General features: G+C 36.7%; 1 protein-coding gene across 5 annotated transcripts in view; it reads left to right on the top strand.

Annotated features, from left to right (window-relative positions):
• The window catches only part of BBX (BBX high mobility group box domain containing), a 275,675-nt gene that overhangs the window by 105,670 nt on the left and 146,556 nt on the right, over positions 1-23,449 (top strand). For all 5 annotated transcript variants that reach the window (XM_046002282.1, XM_046002284.1, XM_046002283.1 and 2 more), the window contains one exon: positions 7,678-7,751. The gene's annotated coding sequence lies outside the window, so the exon portion shown is untranslated. The remainder of the gene's footprint in view (positions 1-7,677; positions 7,752-23,449) is intronic.

Below are 23,449 nucleotides of genomic sequence, written 5' to 3'. Positions count from 1 at the left end.
ACATCACATCCTGCAGGGTTAGCAGAGGGGAGGAATGGGAAAAGCACTGTGGAGACCTGGGGTAGTTACTGGTCACAAAACAGCTGAATGCCTTTTGTCCAGTCACTTAATTTTTTTGGGTTGGTCTTAGTTTCAGCAATGAAAATGTTGATTCACCTTCACAGTTTCCCTCCAAGGAAAGTTTCTTGAATCTTTCTGACTTAAAGTAACTACTGTGTAGTATGTGTCCCAGGAGCAACTGCTTTGTTGACAAATAACTTCTAATAATAACTTCCAAATAACTTTGTTGATAAAGTAGACTGGTATTGATGCTGTGGATCACTTTTGGGCAGATTCTTTGTGTCTTCATATCAGGAATATTCTTGCAATTAACCTATCTGGACCAGCATCTCTCTGTAACTAAGCTATTTGCTAGATATACATTAAGGCTCTTGAAAGGGACAGGGACTCTTTCTTGAATAGTACAGCTTAAAGAAAAAAAAAATAACAATGTAAATTTCAAAAGAAATGTGCATTTTATTTTATTTATTTATTTTTTTTAGATTTAATTTATTTATTTGTGAGAGAGAAGAGAGAGAGCTCAAGCCCGGGGAGTGGCAGGCAGACAGAGAAGCAGGCTCCCCTCTGAGCAAGGAGTCCAATGTGGAACTTGGTGACAGGACCCTTGGATCACAACCTGAGCCAAAGACAGATGTTTAACTGACTGAGCACCCAGGCATCCTAGAAGTGTGCATTTTAATAACATACACACAGTTTTGTTACACTTTTTTACTTCTTTAAGTTGTGCAATTTAATAATTAATTCAGGAAAAAAGGGAAAGACCAGTGACTTTTACTTCAAACAGGATATTTTCCATTTAAAGTTAATGTAAATTGCAAATGATTGACTTCCTTTTTTTTTTAATTGAATGACTTTGGACTAAATTGTTTAAGTAAATGTGATTTTCTGTATATTGTGAATTATTGCTGGAGTGAAAGCAGGTTAAATGAACCCTTTCTTACCTCAAAGGGACAAGGTGGTCCTGAGGTTTGTCCAGTGGGTTTTATTATTTTTTTTATTTTTATTATTTTTTTTTAAATATTTATTTGACAGAGAGAAATCACAACTATGCAGAGAGGCAGGCATAGACAGAGGAGGAGGTCTCTCTGTGGGGCTCGATCCCAGGACCCTGGGATCATGACCTGAGCGGAAGGCAGAGGCTTTAACCCACTGAGCCACCCAGGCGCCCCTGTCCAGTGGGTTTTAGTGACAGAACTCCTCCCTGAAGGTTCAGGCTAACTCCTAAAGTGTGTAGGCCAGGGTTTATTTAGTCTAACCTACGTAAAGCATAGGCACGATATCCCGCAGGGCCGGATTACCCTAACCTTATATTTTCCAGCTCAGTGCTCAGTGGCTTGATAGAGCTAATGAATCTTCCCAAAGTACCTGGGAGTTCCCTGTTGGTATTTCTGATGTAGCTGCTGGCAAGCATGTTTTTAAACTCTTCCTGGAAGTGAAACTCCTTCTGCCTTAAATGTGCAATTTCCCCTGCCTGAGAAGGTCAAAGGCACATTTATATAGTTCACAAGAGTATAAAAGAGGCATTCAGTGCTCCCCTGCCAAGCCAGTTGACGGGACTAATGCCTACTCATTTTCCACCTCTACTTAAGAGAACTGCAAAAATTCATGTTTCCACTGTGGTCCCTGAAACAACAATCTTATGGCAAATGAGCATTATAATAAAATATCCATATTATCAAATCAGCTAATGTACCTCGAAATTGGTAGGAGTAAAAAGTGGCTGCTCAGACTGTCAGAGTTAAACATATGTTCAAACCACCTAAATTAAAACAAAATCTACAGTGAAACCCCACTGGAAAAACTAGCAATTCACTTAGCATCCAAACGCTGAAATATTCAAGGCAAATTTCAGTGCTTTTCACAATGTAACTCTATTACATGACTTTCTACCATTTAGTTTCAACTCCAGTGAGATTACTAACATTCATTGAGCATGTACTATGTCAAGCCCTTAGTATTTTTATTTTAGTCATAATTGAAGGCACCCTAAATTTAGAGGTGGAGGGATTATCTTCTTTTTGCAGGTGAGGAATGGGAGACTGAGAGAGTCCCAGGAATTGCCCCACAATTACACGGTAGTAAATGCAGGGTTTGGCCCTGAGGTTCGTGTGCTTTGCAGAACACCATGCTGCTAACTGTACTCTGTTCTCTGAGACTGTGGAGAGAAAAAATGAGCAAATTGCATGACTTTTTCATTTGCCTATATTTCATGTTCCACTTTCTGATGTGCACTCACAGCCCTCCAGCCAGATCTGCTTCCTGTCCTTTTGGTGTGCTTTTTCCCATGTGCCTGTAACACTCCCCTCCATCTCCTCTCTCCATGGGTGCTGCAAGTTCCAGCTTGGTTCATTTTCTGCATAAAGATTACCTTGTTCATCCTAACTTTTTCCAGTTCTTGATTTACCATTTCAACATACATTTCTCTTACTATTTAATGTGTGTGTATGCCTGTGTGTGAGACAGAGGGGATGAGTGTGATCACCCAAGTAGATCATCAGCTTTTAAAAAACAGCAACTCTTATACTTCCCTTTTGCCATGTTAGTACATGGTGGCCATTCATAATTTCTCAGGCTGTAAAGGGTTCTGTCATTTGCATGTCTGTGCTGTTGGCACATAGGCAGGTGTTAGATAGTTTTTAAAGTGGCATTTTTTTAATTGGTCAGTATTGAGTGCTGAAAGAGAGAGGAGTTCCAAGTCTTCCATCTTATTATAGGAGGTCCATGTTAAACAATGCTAGAATTTTTGGTTTCTGCCTCTAGTGTTTTCTAACAGCTTACTATGAAGTCCAAACAGATGGACAAATCTGTAATGACTTAGTAGTTACTTTGGTTTACTGTTAGATATCTAGAGAACTCTTATTTTGCCTTTATTATTGTGTTTAAGATGTCTTAACAGAAAGGCTCTGGGTCCTAAGGAAATGCAAGAGTGGGGGTGGGAAGGTGACAAAGAGGTACTTTCAGTTTGCATTTTCTTTTAAGAGATTTCCATTTTCAGTGTAGCTGACACTTGTAATTCTGTTAAAGATTGGTGCCTGGCCAGAATGCCTGTGAAATAGCTGTGGTTTAAGCCTCAAGTATAAAGATTTTAACAAAAGTGTTGGCAATATAATGTATGAGTGAAGGCAGCACTTGTTAAAAAGCATATATATGTGTGTATATGTATACGTGTGTGTATCTGTGTAAGTATATATCTCTCTGCAGTTGTCTTTCTTCATATGAAGAAATTTTACTTCAGGAAGTGATTTAACTGGAAATCAGACTATCAGCTTCTTATTTCTAGGAAGAGCATCCTTTGGCCTGTGGTGTGGGCCACAGTGACCTGAGGTGTGGAATTCAGTGTCGCAAATTGCAAAACAGCTGGTACACCTTTTCAGTACTGTACTATTGAATAATGTGCCTGCTGCCACTGTTGGAGAGATTGAAGGGGTAGGCAGTGTAGTGGGTGGGTGGAAGACCTTAGGCACACACAGGACAGGGAAGGCTTTCATTACATCCATGAGAATTTTTTAGACTACATGTATGCTTTATCCCGTAGAAGTAAGAGTTTGCATTTAAGTTTTATTTGTAAGCGTGTAGTATAAAAAGCGCGAGTTGTTGAAAATATAAAAATTGTACTCAGGGCGCCTGGGTGGCTCAGTGGGTTGAGTCGCTGCCTTCGGCTCAGGTCATGATCTCAGGGTCCTGGGATCGAGTCCCGCATCGGGCTCTCTGCTCAGCAGGGAGCCTGCTTCCCTCTCTCTCTCTCTGCCTGCCTCTCTGCCTACTTGTGATCTCTCTCTCTCTCTCTCAAATAAATAAATAAAAAATCTTAAAAAAAAAAAAAAATACTGGGGCACCTGGGTGGCTCAGCGGGTTAAAGCCGCTGCCTTCGGCTCAGGTCATGATCCCAGGGTCCTGGGATCGAGCCCCGCATCAGGCTCCCTGCTCTGCTTGGCAGGGAGCCTGCTTCCCTTCCTCTCTCCGCCTGCCTCTCTGCCTACTTGTGATCTCTGTCTGTCAAGTAAATAAATAAAATCTTTAAAAAAAAAAAAAAAAAAAAAAAAAAAAATACTGTTTTTTGTGACCTGGACTTGTTTTGGCTTTCAGAGGTCGTGCTGACTCTGAGATTAGAAATGCAGTCTCTTTCAAAGCACAAACATAGAAAATAATAATTTTCAAATGTGCTTTCTTGGGTTCTCCATTTTGTTTTCTTCAGGTGTCAGACCATGAGTATTCTGTTTTCAGGAGGATGAGGAAAAATCCATTTCCTTTTCTAGCTGTTTGGCTATTTTTGTTGTTGTTTCTGGTGCCATAAATGGAGAGGGATCTGTATCATGCATTGTATCATGCCTAACAAATTTTTTTTCATTTGAATATAATTGTTCCTTAGCAAATAATTGCAGTCCAGAATGACTTTTATTGAGCTTGATTGAATTAAGGTTATGTATGAAAATGAGTTAGTTAAAGCTTAATCTATTACCCAGAGAATTGATGAAAACATCAGAAAAGCAGTCATTCTTGGGGATTAAATATCTTTCCATGTAAGTGGGCAGCATGGTTGCCTTGGAGTCCCTTCTGCACTGACCGCGTAGTAATGACATCAGGGTGCAAAGCACACAGTGTTGGCCTAGAAGGGGAGTTTTCCATGATGTGCCTTTGAATGTTATACTGTACATTAACACTAATTGGGAGTCTGTCTCATTGTAAGAAGTGGCACCTCACCTTTTTTAGTATAATAGGCTTTTTGAAACATAACACCCCAAGGGGCACTGTGTAAGCTGTGCCAGAAACCCAGTTGCTTTGGGATCTTTCTGGGATTGTTTAGGCTTGATCTTTAAGATAAGTTTTTCACATGCCAAGTCAGATGCCCAATTTGGGGTAAGAGGTGAGTTTCTCAGAGAGAATCCTGAGCTGTGCCTGATCCGTTCTGCTAGGTATGTGTCCTCTGGGGGAGGCAGTGTCCTGAGAGCTAAGGATGAGAGTGAGGGTTGAGAGGAAGCCAGAGTGGGACCCAGGGAACACAGGCATCAGTGGGCTGAGGTGAAAATCTGGCCAGGCGCTGGTGGGAGTGCACACCCCAGCCACCAGTCTGCAGGGTTATTTGTGTTCATGCCTGAGGCATTTTCCCCTCCTTGCCCCATCCCACAACTGTCTTAACACTCTGCACAGCCGCCCATTTCCAGCACATGGCAACACCTTGTGAATTATTTGTAACTTAAATGCCGAGCAGCTTATGCTGAAACTGCTTTTCTGAAGCTACTCATGTGGGCATTTATAAGAGCCAGATACAATCTGGAGTCTGAGGTTGGTGCTCAGGGAACTCAAAGGGAGTCTGTCTCAGGCAGGATCTTCAGCCTTGAAGTTGACCTTTACTCTGTGGCTGAGTCCCTGGCTTCTCTCTCATAGTCAGTTAAGTCCAACAAGATTTCTTTGTTACCCTGAGTTTTAAAACCTCTCTTGGCTACAGCATACACAGCATAGTCAGCCTCCTTCCTCTCTCTCCTGACTTACCCAGAGATAGCTGTGTCACAGTTGATACATTTCTGAATTATTATTCTGAATTATAATCAAAATAAGGTGTAGTTATGGTCCATTTTTAGATAGATAGATTATATATATTATATAATGACATATATGTATATATATGATATACTGATTATAGAAACAACTAATCGACAAGGGTACCCTTGATTAGTGAGAACTTATTTTTGAGCTCCTAAAAGAAGTTCTGCATATAGGATATATTAGCATATTTCATTTCTCAGATAGCATGTGCTCACTTTTTAAGCTAAAAAGTGAAGGAATCTTGAAACCAGAATAAGAATTAAATCCATACTGTCAATTAATGATGGACCCTCCTTTCCTAATTTTGGCACTATAATTTTTTTTTTCATTTATACCAATTTACTTCCTGACAGTTTTTTATAGTTATTTATTCGTGATTTTTACTCATTTATTTTACAGTGTTTCTTTTCCTTTTTTCCTTTACACTGTTTATTTTAATGGTTTTCTTTTTTCTATAATGGCTTTTATAGGTTTATATGAAGAAGATTATGTGATTAAATATATGAGATAGTATATTTCTTGAAACAGTATTTTTAATAAGTTAGTTGCCTATTTTGTGATAATTAAGAATAAACTTTTACACCACTACTTGGATTTCAGAATTGTACCCTTCCTTATTTAAGAACATGGTCATTTAGGGGCTCCTGGGTGGCTCAGTGGGTTGAGCCTCTGCCTTTGGCTCCGGTCATGATCTCAGGGTCCTGGGATCGAGACCCTCATTTGGCTCTGTGCTCAGCGGAGAGCCAGCTTTCCCCTCTATCTCTGCCTGCTGCTCTGCCTACTTGTGATCTCTTGTCTGTCAAATAAATAAATAAATAAATAAATAAATAAATAAATAAAATCTTTAAAAAAAATAGTCATTTAATTTGAAAGTATTCATATGTGTCCTTTGTAGTTTGCTTCAAAGATCTGGATTTATTTTTTCACTGATGCTCTTATTTTAAAATATGGATGAATGAGTAGTATCTTGTATGAAGCCACATGAGACCATTTAATATTTTATTCATTGTTTCTAGCTATTGTTTTCTTCAGTAGCATTGGGTGACAATTGCATCGTCCAAGTCTAGATAGGATTACTGAGGTGAATCAGTACACATTTTTGATATTTAATGTAAGTTCTTCCATATCATAGTGACTGATTAGGGAAAAAAACTTCAGTTATGCCATAAGACGACTAATAATATTGATAGAGCTGTATGTCAGTAAGTGCTATCCAGTGTCTAGAGTGTGTTATATCCTGCTGATCGTAAAGAAATGCCATAATTTGCAGTGGGATGGGAAATTGTCTCTCTTGGTTGAGTGTGAAGTTAGTATTAACCATTGAAGCATCCTAGAAACTAAACAATTGAATTTCACATAGCAACTGAAATAACTTAATTCTTAAAAGTGATGCAATTTAGGTGTATGTCCGTATCTGTAGTATTATTAATGTAAAATGTTCCATTTAATTTTTGTGGACAAACTTTTGCTGATTTGGATGCTCTTTCCTATATTTATTTCATCACTTTCAGCTAGAATATAATTTTTTTGGTAACGTTTGTCCCTGTGGATGTCTCCTACTACTCCTCACTTTAAAAAAAAAAAAAAACACCTGTATTGCTTCACACATGATTTTAAAACATATAAAAAATAAATGTTGAGATATTAGTATCCTAACCACAGCTTATCTTGTTGTATTAGTCCAGTCATGTAAAATAACTTGAATCTAGTTAGGATGTCAGTTTAACATCCTGTTTTTCCACAGAATTTGCCTGTAATTCTGTACTTGATTTTTGTTAAAAACCTGAGAAATGATTTCCTATAAATCTTTGTATCTGTAACTTTAATCTCAGAATTTGCATTGAATAATTTTAGTGACTTTTTGTAAAATTAAAGTTGACAATAAACACTTCAGGCTGCTTTCTCCAAAGCATTTAGCATAGGGATTTTTAATAATTTGCCCGATTTTGATTGTTTGGCTCTTACTCATTGTGTGGGGGGGTAATTTTGCAAAAGGACAAAAGTTTTTTTTGTTGTTGTTGGAAAGTCCTTCATGGCTCACCATTTAACCACTTTGCTATGGGTCTTTCACAGAATCCTGCTGCATCACAGAAGCTGGAAATTCTGATGTTCCATTAAAATCACAATGGAAAGTCTTGACTTGACCGGTAAGAGCAGCACTGCAGGTGCATTTTCCTTACATAGAGGCAGGGAAACAAGTCAACCATGTGGGAACCCTGTGTTGTCTAGAGCTGGTCTCAACTTTTCCCCATCCGATGCATTCACCTTCCATGTTGATCAGGAAAGTGTGATAATTTTGTGTGGTTGTTTTTGTTTTGTTTTGTTTGTGAATTATTCTTTTTTTAAAGTGACGTTTCAGTCTTCATCATCAAGTAAGTTAAATTTTCCTTTAAAATCATGAATTAAAAAAAAATTAACAATTTCAAAACTCTGACTTGTTTCTCCACAGTAATGTGCTGTTGGTGAAAAGTCAATTTATTGAAGTCTTGAATACGTAGAGGTTTCATACCTAAGTAAATACTGAATCAGTCTATTCCCCATAAGCTATTGTTGCTTGTATTGCCTTTAGCTTTGACTGAAAAATGAACCGGCATCAAAGCATTATGGAGTGTTCGTTTTAATCTACTAAAAATAATAGAGGCAGGTATAACAGTATTTTGAAACTGTTTTGAATTTGAAAACCACACAGTGAAGAAAAAGTTGAGGTTGTAAAGTATATATGTGTCAAATTATATCAGACTCTGAAACTTCCAGATGCTGTAACTCTTGTCTTCTTCTGCATAAGTTGTTTTTAAAGCTATTTCTTTAGGAGAAAAGTTCTTTATGGTTTTAAGATATGGCAATAGTATTTTCAGATTAGTTTTAACAATGGTTACTTAAATAGAGAGTTGTCTCAGTCTGGGAATAAAAATGTGTGGTTGCTTTACTGATGTCTAAACACTTGGTGGTGAACTTATGATTTAAAGACAGGAATTTGATGTAAATGAAAATGAACAAATATAGTAAATATTTTTTAGTTGCAATTTTCAGGACATGAACTTACTCTCTGAGTAATTGAAAATTAATCTTAAATCTTTTCCTGTTTTTAAGTATTTTGATTTGTTAGCTTTTCAGATCTCTCTAGAATACTTGTGGCTACCTTCATGTTTTAGTAAGTAGATGACTGAATGTTGCTTTTATCGTGCGAGTATAAATATAAGGGCTCTGAGCCATTCTTTTGAAAGTTATTATCTAAGATTATACATATGTTATAAAATGTCTGATTTTAGCTTAAACGTGTATTTATTAGGATACTTAAACACGAAAAAAAATCTTACTGCCAGTGAGAAGATTGGGATTTAGATCATTTTTTCTCCTTTCTCTGCTATCCTTTAAGGCACAATTAAGTTTCAAATACGAATTCTGGATTTAGGAGTGCCAGTTAACATACAGTTGATTTTGGTTTTACTGGGTCAGCAGACTGGACTAGAGAATATTTGAATATTGATACTGAAATTTTAAATATGTTCTTAATTGTTCATCCAAAAGGGAGTTGAATGTAGTGAGGTTTAAAGAAAATGAAATTTGTGGCAATATTCTAAATTCACTGAATAAGAATACATCTATAGAAAGTAAAACTGGACACTTTATCTGCTCAGAAAACTGAATTGTTAATCAGCAGTAGTGTGGCAGTCTTTCCTTAAGTAACTATCTGATCTATGATTTCTGAATGTTAATCAAATTATTTCAATAAAATATTTTTTACTGACTATAAGAAATCGACACATTCATAATGCTGATAAAATTTGAGAAGCTTAAGATGACACTATATACTTCTAGCTCACATTTACGGTCATCATAAAAACAGTATTAACTAAGAAATAGAAAAGATGCCATGTGAAACCAGGAGTAATTAGGAAGCAAATCCTGGAAGATGTTACATGACAAAAGGATGCCAGGGTCCAATAAATCTAGGAAATATGGTTGTATCACTCAACTTAGGCAGAGTTAGTTTCATTATCCGAAGAGTCCCCACATCTTAGTGGTTTGTAATAGTGAAAATTATTCCTCACTCTTGTTCATCTTGGTGAATCTACCGCCATTGTCCTCTTTGTTCCTGGACCAAAGCTAAAGCAGCAGCCTCTGTGGGGTGCATACTCTTATTAAGGCGGAAGGAAAAAAGGAATGATGGTAGAAATGTGACTCCTAAAATTGTTGGTTGGAAGTAGCACATGTGACTACCTCTCATTTCACTAGCCAAACCATGTCACATAGTCAGCCACTGTGTCATGGGGGAGGAGTGGCTTTTAGGGTAGGGAAAGTCTGATTGGGAGGCGCAGTGCATGTTTTAGCTATAATATCTGAATCCTATCTATGGCTCTTCTAGAGAGACAGGTTACATGTGGTATATTAACCTTCCAAGAAGTCCATTCATTCTTTCCACTGAATCTCTTTAACGTTTAAATTATTTGTCCATGAATCCTTTCATTTTTGTTACATAGAACTCAGTGAGCTATGAGGCCCTATCTGTGACAAATTTTAAGGACTGAGGAATTCATAAAATTCAAGAGTTTCTTGATGATTCAAATGTTAGAACTTTTCCCGTCACAGAATAAAGCGTTCTAGTATACATAATAGACTTACATTATTTTTGTTTTTGTATTTGTTTTTGTTTTGAGAGAGGGGTAGGAGGGGCAAAGGGAGAGAGAGAAAATCTTAGGCAGGTTCCCATCCCCAGTGCAACATAGGGCTTGATGTCATGACTCTGAGATCATGACCAGAGCCCAAATCAAGAGTTGGTGGCTTAACCATCTGAGCCACCCAGGTGGTCCCATTGTGTTACAAGTACTTTTAAAATGAATGAAAATATCCGTAGCCTGGATCCTCTGCAGTTTGCATACAGAGTTAGAGAAGGGAAATACTGATCCTTAAGTTAATTTCCTATCAATGTGTAGTATGTTACAGAACTTTGGTAAGTATTATCTAATTTGACGTAAGCAAAGGATGAGAACATGGGTTCTTTTCTCTTTCCAGTGGTAATACAATAAATTTACCGGGCAGTCGTAGCCAAATGCCTTTACTTATGATCAGTTTTAAGAACCATCCTAGAGAGAAAGAATGCAGACACTGTAGAGAGGTTCCAGGGTTTTTCTAAGGTGCTCCAGCTGAGATCATAACCGTTATACAGGAGCAGTGCATCACTGTCTCTGTAGTCTTCTAGCAAATGAGTAGGCACACACAACTCCTCAGGCAATATTGGTTTGAGTAATCCCACCGGTATTATCACATACTGCTACCAGACCTGTGGAGTGAGATGATTTAAAAATGTAGGAGTAGCGAAATGATGCTGTGTTTGATAGTTTGTAGTTTCTTAAGACTGGGGAACTTCAGAGAAACTTTGGCATAAATCCTACTTCTAGAGCTTTTTAACTGAAAGAATTTAGGCAATTATTTAACCTATCTGAAACTTTGTTTTCTCATCTTAGCATAGGATAATGATCTCTACCTCATAGGACTAAGAATTAAATGAATATGTCGAGTGCCCGATGCAGACCTGGCATATAGGGAGCAGTCGAGAAATTGTACTAAAAAAACAAAGCTGTGGTCAGAGGTCAGGAATCTTGAACACAGCATAAAATACCATTCCTAGACCTCTGACTGTATGTATGTGTAAGAGGTGTTCGTGTATTTATGTGTAAACACAGACACATACCTCCGAGGGTTTTAAAATACTGCCCTGAATGCATAAGAATCTGTGTATTCTTCTACATTTCTACTGAAAATATAGAGTGTCTTCATTCTTAACACTGAGAGAAAGGGTCGATCCAGCAGAAATATTAGCCACCCTATGTTCTAATAATTCACTTCTTGCCACTGAAAATATAGACGTTTAAGGACAGTGTGACAGCCAGTAGATGGGTGCCCTTCACTCTGAATATTAATGTGGTCAATATCAAATCAAATTTGATAAAAGTCTTGATGCAAGGTACAAGAACTGGAGACTGTGCCACTGAAGCTTTCTTTACCATGTAGAGCAAACGCTGTTTGGTTTCAAAAGAATCAGCATTTCTATCTCACAATTTTTAGTTACTATTTTGCAATGAGGGTTGAGTTATTTAGACTCCCTCAAGCCCTTCTCTGTTGACTTTGTTCCTCATACTCTCAGAATCAGGCACAACATAGTCTCTCTTAAGATTCAAAGCTGTATACTGTTTGTAAAATGACGGTTACATTTGTTTAATTTAGAAAAACGTAAAATAATTTGGGGAAGTAAATTTTTCTTCAAATTGTTTCATATTCTTCTCTTTATAAATGGATCATCTTTGTTACCATCAGTTACACATTCAGTTGGATTATGAGAAGTATAAAACTACCTAAAAAATCGAAACTCTTCAGTTTTAGAGACAAGATAGTCTGTTGGCGCCGCCATAACAAAAGTGCCACAAATGGGGCGGCTCCAACAACAGGTATTTATTTTCTCACCATTCTGGGGGTAAAATCCATGATCAGGGTGCAGGCAAATTCTGTTTCTGGTGAGATCTCCCTTCCTGGCTTGGAGACAGCCACCTTCTTGCTGTGTGCTCTCATGGCCTTTCTCTGTGTGTGTGTGGAGAGAGGGAGCTCTGGTGTCTCTTCTGTTCTGGAAGGGACACCAGTTCTGTTGGAGAACGGTCCCACCCTATGAGCTTGCTTAACCTCTACCTACTTTTAGGGCCTGTCTCCCAAGTACATTGCCGTGTAGGGCTTCAACATACGAATATGAGGGCAACTAATAGTTTTTTGTTTTTTTTTTTTTACTACCAAAGAGTGAACTTGAAGTTAAAAAAAAAAAAAAACTTTCTGTGACTCTATAAACAAGGAAACCTCATTTATTACAGTCTAAAATTCTAAAAATATTATTGGATCTTTGAGGTGGGAGGCATTTGAAATTACTGAATTCATACTTCTTCCACTTTGAAGTCACTGTGCATGGAAATGAATTTCATACAAGTGAAAGAATGAAGTCTTAGAACTGACAATCAGTGACTTGTATATGGAGGAATTACATCATTGAAAATTACTTTCCATATGTATTCATTGGTTCTAGGAATATAATGTATTTGAAAATTACGTTGAAGAATAACTCAATTACTCTTTCAGATTATATCTCTTTCTGTTTACTATAATCAAGCCAATTCACATTTTTTAGGGTGATTTTCTTTTACTTTATTAATCAGTTGTGAATTCAAACAGGAAAATGGCATATGGAGTTTTCCCTTGAACAAGTCCAGTGTTAGGAGCAACACTTCTTGCACAGTTGAAAATCTGTGTGTAACTTTTGATTCCACAAAAACTTGATTAGTGACAGACCACTGTTGACCAGAAGCTTTACCTGTAACATAAAGTTGGTTAACACATATTTTGTGTGTTCTATGTATTCTCTACTCTATTTATATAAAATAAGCAAGGGAGAGGAAAACGTTATTAAAATCATTAGGAAGAGAAAATAAAATTTACAGTACTATATGTATTTATCAAAAAAAAAAAAACCACCTCCGTGTATATGACATGGGCATGCGCAGTTCAAATCCATATTGTTCAAAGATCAGCTGTACTTAAGATTTTGGTAAACCAAAAGAAAAGACTCTATGTTTGTAATAATGCCAGCAGAAGTCATGGAGTCCCATATGTATTATATGTACCTGTTTATTGTCCTGCCTCCCTCACTCCCTTCTTTATCCCTTTTTTTCCTTCCTCCTCCTTTCACTTCTTTCCTGTGATACTAGCTTATAAGTTAGGTAATGGTTGCTGGAATTACTCAAATAATAGTCCAAATACAGCTCACTGATCATCTGTGTAGTACTTCTTTCTACTTTACAGTAGCATACTTTTCTAGTAGTAAGCCACTTGGTGGATGTTGAGGATTAGTGACAGGTAAATAGTACATTTACTTGTTGGATATTGACATAGGCTCAACTTAACTTTCATAGTTTTATCTTTGAATTTTGTGTAAGTGTACCTATTTTGTCAGTTGAATGTTTTCAGTTTCTGATGATTTGATACGTATCTAAAACAGAAAATAGAATCAAAAAGAAAGAAACTTTAGAGACTTTAAACACCTTTGTGTAAAAATAATGTTAAATAGATTTGTAAAATTTATCACCTCACCTTGTGTGTTTACAGGTTATTAAAGGTTAAGTTTTTAAGTAGCAATCTAATTTTGTGGATGTTAGTTTAATCGGCTGAAAGGTATTTTAACTCTTAGCTACTCTTGATTTCAGTTTCACTGTAAAACTATTTACAAGAATGACACAAACTCAAAAGATTTGTACATAATAAATTTCAGCAATGTATTTCTTCTCCACAGTAGAATCAGTCTCCTGATTACGATGTTTACTAGTTAAGGACAGCATAAATAAATTCAGGCGTGACTTCACTCCATGCATTAGTATTTCCCTGAAATGATGGATAAATTAAGTATTTTTATACTGACATTGGTATTCTCTTTGATCTCTGTTATAGAGAACTGCATTTCTCCAGGAAAATAAGTGGATCTAGTGGTGCCAAATTTCTCATAAGATAGCTCTCAGAATTTCTGTGCATTTTAGTATAAATATATATATTGCACTTACTGGATATTCTGTACATACACGTGTAAGTATAAATAGTAAGTATGTATGAGTATATGCATGTAGTTTATTCGCAGAGCTAAAGGACTTAATTTTACACTAGAGAGTCTGTTTTGTTCATGGCTGCATCCCCAAAACCTAGAAACAGTCTCTGGCACATGAAAGTTGGTTAGGAACATTTGGTAAATTAGTATTACTAGTGTTCATGTTTCGTTGATCTTGTATGCCATTAAACTTGCCATTAATAAGCATCTCCTGGTCTACCTGCAGATAATTATTTTTCCCAGTCTGAATTGAGGGAGAGAAGCCGTTCTTCAAAAATAAAAGCCTCTCTGTGCTTTTAGGTTGGTAGTTAGTCCCATAATCAATAAGTGTTAAAGGCCTGAAGAACTGAAAATGAGTTGCAAAAAACTTCTGGGTGCTGTTGACTCATTTATAGTGTGCATTGAGTCGTCAAGAGTTCCTTAAGACCTTGGCCAAGTACTTCTCTAACAGTCAGTCAGTGGCCCTATGAGTGGAGCCCATGTGAATGTCCTGAGATTTAGGGTAGGCAGATTGGTTCAGCTGGGCTTAAAGAGATGCTCCCTGGTCTCTGGATGAAGTTAATATGTACCAAAAAGGCAGGCTGAAGTCCACATTTAGGTGTTTTATTCTTGAGGGGGTGGGGAGTGGTGGTGGTGGTGGTGGTCATTTTAGGGCATTTCTCTATTTGAATTAATCTATGAAGATGTGGATAAGAATATTGTGTTTTGATTTCATTTAGACTTTCACAAATTGGTTAGTTTAGTTTGCAGTTCTGCCTCTTCCTTGATTATATTATTATTCTTAAAAAGCAGTTGAATTCTGTAACTATTTCAGTGTTCCTTCACCTTTACTCTAAGACCATTTATTACCAAAGGTCTCTCCATGGCACAAAGTGTTCCACTCCAGGTGATGTTTTGAGGCACTGAACATTACTGTTAGGCTCTTACAGAACACAAGTTTCTTTTTTTCTTTTTCTTTTTTTTCATTTGACAGAGAGAAATCACAACTAGGCAGAGAGGCAGGCAGAGAGAGAGGAAGAAGCAGGCTTCCTGCAGAGCAGAGAGCCTGATGCGGGGCTCAATCCCAGGACCCTGAGATCATGACCTGAGCCGAAGGCAGAGGCTTCAACCCACTGAGCCACCCAGGCGCCCCCAGAACACAAATTTCTTGAGAGAGCCAGCCAGACAGGAAGGAACTGGCTTCTGAACAAGGCTTAAATGATAAAAAGCTACCATTTGTCTGATGAACACTGTCCTAAACACTTTGAGTTCTGCCACACTAATTCCAGTGATGGAGAATTGCCAGGTTAGAGGCACTGAGACCTGCAGAATGGGAGGCATGTCCACGTGCAGGGTAGCGTGTGCCCTGGTATCCGTCCATCCATATCATGGCACCACTTGGATAGACACAGAATGACACTGGGAACCATGCCCTTCCTATAGTTTTGAATACCTGCTCTGTTTTCAGCATTGTTGGTTACTAGTTCTTGATATTAGGTCCATTCTAATATCAAAGAGATGACAGGGAGGTTTGAAATCAGTAGCTGCAGACAATCTCCAGTGGTTTTTGTTGTTTGACGAAGCAGATGGTCCATCTTTCATTTGGTAACGTGAACACTTAAAGGAATGATAGTTTTCAGGTTTGCAAGTTTTGTTGTATCTGTTAAAGTGGTGGGTTATGCTGTTCTTTATTATTCACGGAGAGGTGTCACTTTTTTAGAGAACATAAGATAAATCTCTCTAATAAGGATCTTCTAATATATCTTGTTGATGGGAAAGGTGTCTCGGTTTTGTCTCTCTTTATAAGTTTTAATCATCACAGTCATAGAATTTTTTACGGATTATTTCTTTTTTTTTTTAATATTTTATTAATTTGACAGAGAGAAATCACAGCTAGGCAGAGAGGCAGGCAGAGAGAGAGGAGGAAGCAGGCTCCCCACGGAGTAGAAAGCCTGATGCGGGGCTTGATCCCAGGACCCTGGGATCATGACCTGAGCCAAAGGCAGAGGCTTTAACCCACTGAGCCACCCAGGCGCCCCTTACGGATTATTTCTATTGTAATAAAATATTTGACACATATGAGTTTATGATGTCTCTCGGAAAAAGTATTCTAGAAATTTTACTTCATATTGCTTATAAACATTCTTATTCTTGCCTCTAGATGACGGTTGCTTCCTGGGATTAATATGAATAGGCAAACACTTAAAGGTTTGCTTATGGACGACGCATTTAAATGTGTCACTTTTGTTTGAGCTGTAGCTTCATCTCTTAGAAACGTGGTCTATGGAGTGAGCTGGACTCAAGACTAAATCTGACTTGGCTTTTAATTGTGATGGCTTTTATTGTGATTGCAATGTTGGAAAGTTACCTAGATGCATCTGTGAAATGGGGTGAATACTGATCATTGAAGGCTGTAGTGAGGATTAGAAGTGCTGGAGAGGGCAGTGCCAGTCCGGCTCTTGGCAGGCAGTGTGAAGAAAATGTGTTTGTTCACAGAAAGGACAGTAAGCCAAAAGTGGACTTGGACTTTTTTGCTTCTTAACTGTTCCTTGAAATTGAATTTCGGGAATTTTTTTGGTCTCCATTCACAACAAGAGAAATATCCAGCTTCAACATGCATGTCTTTATTATATCAGAAGTCTTTATTGAATATAGGATGGACTTGCTTTAAATCATTAGGAAAGAATAAGGTTTGCTCTTTACATTGTTAGATACTTTAAAATATCTTCTATACAATCATATGTGATAGAAGTTTGATTTTTATACTTCCCCCAATTAATTTTGCAGTTTTATTAAAGCCCAATCAAAGCTGAAACTTATGAAAGTATTAAGAGATAAGTCATCTGTCCTTTGGAGGATTATAGATATTTTAGGACTATTATCACTTTATACTCTTGGTATTAACAAAATTATTACCTCAAACAAATAAATTATGTAAGCATAACAGTAAATTTTTATAATTTACATAATTTTCTTCTAGACTGTAATTATCTTAACAAAGCAAGAAAATGTATTGTGAATTCTTAATGACTTTTAAAGTATGAGAGCCTTTTTCATAAATTATTATCTTAACCTGATAAAAAATTTAAAATTTTTAGTTAAATGATTAATTCAGTCATGAGCTGACTCTGCTAGTTTATTCATAAATTAGAAAAGCAAAATTTCTCTTCATTTTTAGATCACTGGCTTAGCATTTCACAATTGATCTAAGAGAAGAAAATATTTTTCTACATCTTGATAATTTTCATGCACATGAGCATGAACTAATACAACTTAGTCTTTTATCTAATATCAGGTATATTAATTTTGAATATGACTATAATTAACATTTATTTAACTTTGAATATCTCTAATTAATATATCTAAATTTGTTTTGAGGACAATCATCTATGAAAATACCTTGATTCCTTCTAAAATCTGCTCTGTCAGCTTGTATATGTTAGGTGTTTGTGGTCTTTTTTATAGCAATTTTTCTTTTCCTAGTTGAATATATGTGCATTCTAACCATAACAACCATGGATCTTATAGACTGCTTATATACTTTTAAAATTATTAGTGTATATTGAAATTCTAAACCTTTCTGGCCCACCTATGAGAGTGTTTGCGCTCTTTCTTCAGCTCTGTTTTATTTCTTTTTAGAACCTGAACTGCCTTCAGTAATTTTACTGGAAAAATGTTTTGTTTAAAGGTAAAGTAATATATTTTCTGTTCCTGTTTGTTTAGTAAGTATTTACTAGAACTACAGTGTGCAAGTCAATGTGTTAGTGTCATAGTCGCACTATGATAATAGAAGGGGAAGTCTAAGCAGGAAAGAGGGACAAGCTTCATTAAGAATTGAGAAAGGTTTTAAATCCCAGGTAAGAATATCAAGGAAGACTACCCAGAGGGAAAAATACAGAAGTCTGGACAAAGTGAATTAGATCCCCTTTACCAGTTGGATGGCATGTATATAAAGGTAGAATGGGAAACCTAGAAAAAGCCAGACATAAGAGGGCCTTGAATATCAGAGTGAGTTTATTTATTTCTTCCTTAAAGGCGAATGAGCCACTGGAAAATTTTGAGCAGATGCAATTAGAGGGATGGATTGGAGGGGAGAAGAGGAGGTAGGCATTGGAAAGATTGATTTAAGGGATTTTGGCAAATCCTAGTTAAGAAGAAATTGTTCTTCTGGCTAGAACCACCATGAGACCACCATGAGAGACATGATGAAGGTTATACCCTATCTGGATGTAGTTTAAAATATTTTAGATTGAGATATTCAACTCATAAAATCAAATACGTCTTTTTTCCAATTTGCAGGGCAAAAATTGATACTCAGTTTTAAGGATTCCTTCAATGAAGATTTTCGCAAACACTCGATACCTGCTACTGTTCGGCTTCTGTATGTGTGTCTGCCTGTCTTTAGTGATTGTAAATTTAGCTTTCACTGTGTTTCTCAAATAATACACATTCTGCCCTGTCGCTTGAACCAAATTACTAATCTGTAGGATTTGGCAACAGATTGACCTGGTACTAAGATTGTGGAGGGATCATAAGAGGAAAGGAAGGAGTGAGGGTGTTGAAAAGGAAGTCAAAGCTAGGTTTTTAATTTAAGCATGGGTGTTCAGGTAGTACAGCTAGGAGAAGTAGAGAGTAGTAGAAACTGATTTTAGGGAGGGGAGATAGAGTTTAGGATGGATTGGATTTGAAATGCAAAGAGGACATCCACGTGATTATGTATAGGATCTAGGTTACAGATTGATAAGGGTTTGGCAGAGATTCAGGCTAAAGAGAAATAGAACTCAGGAAAGAGAGGTAGAGCTTAAAGTTCGAATATTGGTAAAAGTAGAAAATATGGCAAAGACAGAAATTTGGAAAACACCTACCTATTCTTTTTTAAGAGAAGTCTAAAGGAAGGAAAAATAATCAAATCTTTGGGGTGGGGGTGAAGGGGTGAGCAATAGAGTACAGTATCAAAGAAGATGGGGAAGAATTTCAACAAAAATGTTGAAAAATAATAGAGAACTCTAAATTCCCTCAAACAGTGTTTGGGTTAGGCAATTTGGGGCTCCTTTGGAGAAAGCATTTTTTGTGCAGTGATCAAGTCAGAATCCACTTTGTATAGCATTAGCAGTATTCCCTGTTTTATTGCCACATTCTTGATTTTCTTTTTCGCTGAAACTGTATGTTAGGCCACTGTTTTTGTGGAGTAATCTATAATGACTTAGAGAGCCACTCCCTGGGAGCATAGAACTCATCTTCTAAAAATGTAGTTTTAATATTGTTTTCTTTAGATATTTTATCTCAGACTGTTTAAAATAAAAACTTATCCAGGTGCTAATACCATTTTCTCAAATGCACTGAAATGACTGTTTAAAATACCATCAGCAAACTACTTTGTAAACACCTCTCCCATAAGACTTATAATTGACACTGCAGAAGGATAAATAATGAATTCCCTGTCATTGCCAGCTCTTCTTTCACACAAAGTACAGCGATGCTTTCTATAGGGCCCATTGGTTTACTAAAGGTCTGTCGAAAACTTTTTGGTGTAGGAGGCCACTTGTATGTGAAATTTCTAGAGAATCTGATAACGTGGCCACTTTTGTTTCCATCTGCAGAAAATAGTTATTTCCATCTGCAGAAAATAGTTATAAGGGGATACAAGATTCACCATAAGTTAGCAGTAATGATTATAATGTTGAAAACTGCAATGGTCATCATTTGCATTTTTCTCTCTGTTGTGTACATTTGTAGGAGTGTATTTTTTCTAATCTTCATAGTGACTCTTAAATGTGTAGTTCTCATTATTCCCATTTTGTACATGAAGGAACTGAGACTCAGAATATTTAATTTGTCTGAACTCTTTGGCTTACTAAAAACAGAGCCGGATTCTATTCAGCTTTTTCTTTCAAGACTGTTCTCTATGTGGCCCATGCAGTTATATGAATTATTTGAAAGTTGAACTTTAACACTCTTAACAGCAACTACTCACCCTGGTTTGGGAGCTCAGTACCCCATTATTTTCTTAAATTTTTCCCTCCAACTAAGGAAGAAGAGAGATCACTTTTATTTGCTTAATATGTTGCTTTTTGCCATTGTTTCTTGTCAGGTACTTTTCTCCGTATTTAATACTGTTACATACATGGTTAATCTTCACATCATCTCTATGAGAGGTGGATGTATTTCCCCTCAACATTTTGTTATGAACCTTTTAAATATCATTGTACATTCACATACTCACCACCTAGATTTGACCATTAACATTTTCATTATGTTATTACAGATCTATAACCTCTCCATCATCGATTTATTTTTGACTCACTAGCAAGTAAATTAAAGACATTACTACCCCTCTCATAAGTACTTCAGGATGTCTATTATTGACTGTAGTTCACTATTTATGTACAACTTTTTTTTTTTTAAAGATTTTATTTATTTATTTAACAGAGATCAGAAGTAGGCAGAGAGGCAGGCAGAGAGAGGGGGAAACAGGCTCCCCAAAGAGCAGAGAGCCAGATGTGGGGCTTGATCCCAGGACCCTGGGATCATGACCCAAGCCGAAGTCAGAGACTCAACCCACTGAGCCACCCAGGCACCCAATGTACAACTTTTTTGATCTGAAATGAACATTCAGTTAAATGCACAAATCTTAAATGTACATTCTCTGAATTTTGATAAATGCGTACACCTGTGTAACCCCCAATACCTATCAAGATGTAAAACACTACTATTGGTAGGTGTCTTTTTTATTACAATTTGTAGGTGAGGAACCTGAAGCACAGAGAACTTAATGATCTGCCTAAGATCATACTGCCAATAAGTTGCAGAGCAAGAACTCAGACTTTTACAGTCTGGCTGCAGGGTTTGTTCTCCTAACCATACCACCATACTGTCCATGGATTAGCCTCACATGTTCAGGTATCCTTTACATACCATTTTTACAGATGTGATGTTTATTTTTTACATAGGTGTGTATAGACACAGAAGTAGTATGTTTGGGACTAGAGTAGAAATGCTCTTCTAGAAATGCATCAGTTCTTTGCAGGAAGTTTGTTGCAGTTTAAGAGGGAAACGGACTCCTTTCGTTGAAATATTAGGCTGCATCTCTGTATAATAAATTTACTCTTGTTTTACCTGGGTCCTTGATTAATTTTTTCCGTATAGAAAGTCACAGTTAATTTCCTAGTGACAACACTGAGGTTCCGGAAAATCCTAAAGTGCCACTTGAATAATTAAGGGTAAATGATGAACAGTATAGCTTTATGTTAAGCATAGTTTTGCTCTGTTAGTAGAGAATTGTTCATCTATGTGTGGTGTATATATAGTACCACTCACCTTGATAGCTCAGTCCCCAAAATAATGGAATTAACCAATTTAGGATTTATAGCTATGAAATTTATGAAGTTTTTTTTAACATGAATGAAATTCCTTGACCTTTCCAAATAAATTGCATAAAAATATGAATAAGGACTGAACTACATTTTTTTTTTCCTTTGGATAAGACTTAGGTATACCATCCCTATGTAAATAAATCGTAAATAAATCCTATCTCTTTCCTATGTTGTGTTCACATCACAAGATGTATCTGAAAACTTGACTGGTACTCTGAACTCTCCAAATGATGACAGAGCAGCCATTATATCATTTAAAAAAAAAAAAATTCTAAGTATTGCTCAGAAAGCAGTTTAAATAAATAAAAACATGTAGTTAGCAAAACCTAGCTAGTCACTAGAGGGCAGAGTAGTACTATACTTAAAGTTTTATTTGAAAATTTGTGGTTTAAAAATTTCTGAACATAGAACAGTATACCAATGCACAACTAAATAGAAATTTCTTTGTATTTTTATTATCTTGTCTTGCTGTGAAATCCAATAACATGCTTACCCTTGTATCAAAGGAGATTTTCTGGCAATTACATTGCTTTCAAAAAGGGCATGATTATTTAGAAGAGTTTAAGTATCCCTCAAGAGAAAAATACTAAGGCTTAGAAAGAGTGATGCATTAAATCTTTTCTACTATAGTACCCTGAAATCAGATTGCATGCAGTATATACTTTAGACGAGACATTATGACAGATTAAGTTTGAGACAAGCTTACTAATATTAGATTTACATTTAAAGAATTCATTGAAATGTGGAAGTTTTTAAACCTTTCAGCTGAAATGTGTTGAATCATTAAGACTTTGAAATTACCAAATTGTTAAAGCAATGAACTAACTCTAGCTCCGTTTTTAAAATCTTAAAATTCTGTCAGGTCACAGTCACTTAATTTCATTTGTTTGAAATTTTTTTTATCATTCTGGTATATTTTCATTAGGACTTATTTTTTCTGATAGAATTTTAAAATAAAGGAAGCTCTCAGCTAGTTTCCTAGTGAGTAACCTCAGTAGTTTAGTATCCCAAAAGATAGAAAATTTTACTTCGAACGTGTAGTTTGGATTTCTATGATTTATATAGGATTTATTTCTAATAGAGAATATGGGATGTCAGAAAAAGCACTGGATTTTGGAATCCAGAGATTCAGTTGAGGCCCCAGTTCTCATGTTTTTGCTTTACAACCTTGAACAAATCACATTACTCCTCTGAAGTAACCATTTTATAAATTGGAGAATTGGGAAAAGTATTTTTTTTTAATTTACAGCTGTGTTGTTTTGAGGATTGTGTCTGTGTGTGTGTATCTCCAAAGATAAGACTATAAAGACAGATTTTAGTAGGTGATAAAATAAGGTCAGAAAAACCTTAGAAATAACTCTGAAATGGATATTATCTCATAAACGTAGTAACACGACGGCACCTGTTACATGATAAATGTCATTTCCAGGCCAAAGTGAGAGGGCCAACCTCTTCCCTGTCTCTTGAGTGTCTCTGACTGCTTAATCTCTCTGTAACTCCTGCCTGACTCTTTCCTTCCTCTTACACTTTACTCTCTGTTTATTTCCATGTTTCCTCTCTCTGTTTCTCCTGACTGTCTTTGGTCTCTCTCTGTGTTTTTCTTGTCCCAGGCATCCTCAGGAAGACCCCAAGCCTCTAGCGGTACCTGGTATCATCTCCAGCATGTTTATAGATGTGGAGGATTCCCTGGGATATTGAGAAATACCAGAGGCGCATTGTTCTCCTGTAGTAAGTCCATCAGCATTTACTAAGTGACTACTGTTAACAGAGCACAGCTGGCGAGGCTTTGGGCAAAGAAGAATGAGTCAGGGCATAGCTCAGAAGAAAGGAATTTGTAAACTCTTCTCAGTAGAGGTTCTTG

Source organism: Meles meles, chromosome 4, assembly GCF_922984935.1.
Source record: "Meles meles chromosome 4, mMelMel3.1 paternal haplotype, whole genome shotgun sequence".
Lineage (NCBI taxonomy): Eukaryota > Metazoa > Chordata > Mammalia > Carnivora > Mustelidae > Meles > Meles meles.
The sequence above is the reverse complement of the archived record's forward strand: the minus strand, read 5'-3'. Positions and strand labels throughout refer to the sequence as shown.